Source organism: Vitis vinifera, chromosome 10 (genome assembly GCF_030704535.1).
Source record: "Vitis vinifera cultivar Pinot Noir 40024 chromosome 10, ASM3070453v1".
NCBI classification, from domain to species: Eukaryota; Viridiplantae; Streptophyta; class Magnoliopsida; order Vitales; family Vitaceae; genus Vitis; species Vitis vinifera.
Window position 1 is genome coordinate 18,053,680 of NC_081814.1, and position 4,749 is coordinate 18,058,428.

A 4,749-nucleotide genomic window follows, 5' to 3' on the forward strand; every position below is an offset into this window, starting at 1 on the left:
TAATTATTATAAATATATATATATATATATATATATATAATTATATATATCTAATATAACAAGCGTGCGATACGCAACATAGCTTATATAGAATCCAAATTCACATTCATTCATTGCCTCGTATCAACAGGAGATATGGTTTCCGAAAGAGTGACTGCCCAAGACGACTATTCCTTCAGGTTGACACGGGCTAATCTTATATGCGGTGCCTAATTATGAGGATCTGCAAGAGAACAAGAAAATCGAGGAAAGATTAGTGACATGACAGTTGTAGCTCGGGCTTCAGCAGCGCCTACAACAGATCAAGTCCCTACTCCGATTTTTGTTTTGGAGATTCCAATTTTAGGCCATGACTATGGCTTTCCGTCTGAAGCTCACTTTTCGGGTGGTGCCTGTGATTGTGCTCCTGGACGAAAGGTAATCCTTATTTGGCGAGGCCGTAGAATAGTTTGTTCAATGTTTAGAGTGCGAGGTTGGGCAGGCATCACTCTAAATGTTGTATTGATGATTGTTACTACCAAAGGCATCTTATAATTTGGCCTATCTTACCATTCCACTTTGGCTATTTGAGGGGAAGATGCTCGAAAGAAGGTATATATGGGGGTATCCACCTCATGTGAAAAGACGATGCCCTCATTTTTGGTTTGGCTTGCCCGGGGCCCTTTAGTTAGGTAAGGGAGATGCGTAACCCTCCTGAATGTGCTATTTACTTATTTCTATCATCAGTTGGAATCACTTTTTAGTCGACTATAGCCATAGTCCTATACTCTTCAGGGCTTCACTAAGCTTCTTTGGTCAGACGTATCCGCATTCTTAATAGCCCTCTTCGTTGGGTCTATACCGCATTGATGAGCGCTACCGGTACACAATAAAGTAACCCCGGCATAAGGAATCCTCCTCCGTAACAGAAGTCGAAGCGAGCAACAGGTCTTTCATCACTGAGATGACCATCAAATGGATGATAAATCATCAACCGATTCATCAACAAACAGAGGATACAGAATAGAAGATAATGCCCATTTTTGCATAGTGGTACCGAAAGACGAACTACGAACTCTTGCTCCTAGTCTATATACGAGGATTTTAAAGACCCATTGATGATTATGCCGAGTCCATTTCCAAGGCTAGTTCGAAGACCGGCTCATCAACTGCTCGTTAAGAAACAGAGGAAAAAGCTCTCTTTGATAGCGGTGGGGGTTGAGTCACCAGATCGTACTGGCCCTACCATAGCAGATGAGGAGGCGGAGGTTTAATCACCGGATCAGACACAACAGAAGCAAAGGCCGCAAGCAAATAGTAGGCGCTGATCTACGACCACTTCTGATCAAAGATCAGCCTGATCTACGACTACCCTAAAAAAATCAATCGCTTTTTGAATCAAAGTGCATATGGGAAAGATTCAGTCAGTGCCTAAGAAAAAGGTATGGTCGACTTCGCCTAGTGTACCTAAATTTTTTATATGACTCAGGTAGCGAAGATGGCGTAATTAACAACCATTCCAAATGCAGAAAGAAAGACTGACCCAGGCTCCTCCCATTACACGCAAAAGCAACCGAGACAGAAAGAGCAAAAAAGTCAGCGTCAACGTGTATGCTCCGCTGAAAAAGCCTAAAGAGTAGGCCAAAAAGCCTATTGAAGAGTAACCGAGCACTCAACTCACCTTTTGAAGTTGGTTGCTTTGCTGCTATATCTGTTTTTCATCTTGCATCTACAGGAAGGAGAAGGAAGGGGATTTAAAGAACTAAAGCGCCAACACCTAACTCCAAAAGTTGCGGCAACATGGAATCGGCTGAAAAGTAGGTAGTCTTGCCAGGGTTTAGTGTTTAGGGACGACTAGTTGCTAAGTTGCTTAAACCTATCTATCCTGTCTTCCTTGCCTTCCTAGCCTTTGGACTCGTAGGCATTAGCATCTCTAGCTGTTAGGGTAGCTCAGCTCGGGTTAGCAGCTTTAGGGCAAGTCAAGGCAATTGTGGTCTTGCAGCTTTAGCAGTTGTTGTAGCCGGCTTTCGAAGACTAGTAGCTTCAGTTGCCTAAAGAAATTCATGAGCAATTTCATGCGGTTGAATGCCGCAATCGCAATTAAGGCTCAAGGCTCGAGTTGGGCTGCAAACGGTGCGCCGAGGGGCAATTGGTTTAAGGGGAGGTTGGTCGTAGATCAGCTGCTTTCCGACAAGACGTTTTGCTAAAGTCGGATTCATACCAGCCTTCCGCTGCTTTAGTGGTTGCCTTTCGCCTGGGCTTCCCAGCTCTAGCCGCTCTGGTAGCTAGCTCAGTTAGGGCATCTGGTTCAGCCAAACCAACCCTGCTCTGTCAGCTTTATCAGTTGGTGCAGCTCTGTAGTTAGGGTGCCTTAATGCCCAAGCCCAATAAGATAAGGGCGTGTCTTTCATTACTGGCTCTAGCTAGTAGCTCTAGTTGCACAATCAAGGTTGGTCGTAGATCTTAAGAGGGCTGATCGCAGATCTTAGTGGTCTACGATCTTAAGAAGAGACCCCTGAACGTACGTTAGCCAAAGGCCCCTATCAACTCAATCTGGAAAGGGAATAGACCGCCGTGAACTCCGGCAAAATGCCCCGTACGACCTGCGGGAGGTGAAGGTCGCTGGCTTGCCCGTGGGCCGTGGTATCTGACGGGACATTGGCCTCCCTCCCGCTACGGCTCGCTGTACGTTCCTTTAGCTATAGGCGTGTCCAATCCGATAATAGTCCGTTCCACATAGTGCAAGGAAGCTCGGTGGGGTTTCATACGAGGGTCCTGCGTACTGTGCCATCGCCCAACCAGTACAGTACGGCCATCCCTGCTATGGGCAACAAGCTCTTGTGTAGGGACTTGCGGTAAGCCGCCATTTTGTGTACGCACCGTCCCTTCGCAGTTTCGGTGAGTAACCGCGCTGTTCGAATCCTTTCACCGGATCTTGAGTTGCCCTACCCAAACTAGTTTGCCTAGTTGGGCTTAATGCGTCCCCGGTTTAAAAGGACGCCCCACCCCCTGCTGCGCTTGTCTTTGCTTGTCTTTTCACCTTTGTTCTTTCTTTTCAGTTCTTTCTGGTACTCTTTCCTGTGATTGTATGGGATATTCACCTTTATGATCACAAGGTGGTGCTTGGGTAGGTCTTCTCTGATTACGTTCGGACGTGACAGGGAAGCCGGGAAGTCCAGGGACATAGCCGACCGATTCATTCCCCATCCAGCACTTAACCGACGAAAGAGAGGGGGACGCAGCCCCCGCCGCCATATGAGACATAGACTATTATAGTTTGACTCTTCCTTTGTGGGAGAGGGTGGTCGTAGATCAGGCTGATTGAAGATCAGAAGTGGTCGTAGATCAGAGATGTCTTTTTTTTTTTGTTTTGGCGATAATCACTTCTGGGAGGGTGAATGCCAGGTTCCACCACAAGAAAGAAGGACAAATGGAAGTGGACTGGGGGGTTGTCATATGTTTTAGGTGGGGTTTTCTAAAAGAGTGTCCTTTCCCCAGCCTCCAATCGGGTCAGAACAGAGGACTAACCTCACTAGAATTGTAGTCCGCCCCGGCCCCCCCTTAGTGAGTTTCGCCTCAAAACCAAAGGGAATAGCGGAATCGAGACAAGTTCCGCTGTGAATGAAGTCTACGTTCCGTAGACTGAACTTCACGGTTATGGATACGAGTTACAAAGGCTCCACCAAGTTCTGTCTATAGCTCGTTCATAAATTCACTCGACCACTCAGACTTAACGAGGAAGTCCACGTAGACTTGACGAGAACTTGTTAGACGAGTTCCGTGTAGCCGGTGAGTACGAGTACAGCCTATGAAATAGGCTTTGAGTTCTGTTGCATTGCAAGAAATCATTCCCGCCATTCTCCCTTCCAGTGAACTCCACGTGTCTGCTCCGGCTACGAAGCGGTGGAGAAGAGTTCCAAAGTACACTTGTTGCTTCGACTTCATTCATACACTTGTCAGCTCAGTTAGTGAAGGCAACGTGTGAAACGTTGTCTCCACTACTCGTGAAACGGAGGAGACTCGGTCAGTATAAGGAATCTTTCTCGAGCTCAGGTACGGGCGACTCAGTCACATGTGCTCGACTGAATATGCAGCCACGGAACCGCTAAATCAATCCCTCGTGAGACTCCAGTTCCGGTCAATCTGATTTACAATCAGCCTTCATCACCGCAGCTTTGGCGACCCGACTGAACGAATGCGGTGACGCGACTTGTGTAGCGAGGGGCTTTCCGCAGTGGAACCTGTCAAGTTCAGTCTATGAATCCACAGTGGGACGTTCTCAATCCAAAGTGGACTTTTGGGTCAAAGCCTAGACCAAAGGTGCCTACGTAGGGAGACTAATCGGGTAGCGAATCCCATCCTCAGCTAAACCAAGCCCTGGGTGGTAGCCTAATCGAAGAAGTTGAGCTTGTGCCCAAGCCCACCTTTTTCTAAAATCTTAACGTGGGATAGAGGAGGTTTGGAACCCTCATCGCGAATTTCATGTGGGATATCCACAAAGGATACCAAGGATGGTCGTGGATCAATACAGGATCGAGAAGAAGGGACTGAACTTGAATGAAGCTTGGGTTGACGGGGTCGCTATCAAGGTAGGGGCATCATCCGTTCATGGGAAACTTGATACTGATATGATATGAGGATGCCACAACCAAGTTGGCGTGGATCCAAGGTCGTGCTAGCAACATTTTATATGTTTTTAATATATCCGCTACATGGAATAGAGTTGACCGAACAAGGGGTCCCACTTGGAGATTAAGTCGAACTATACCT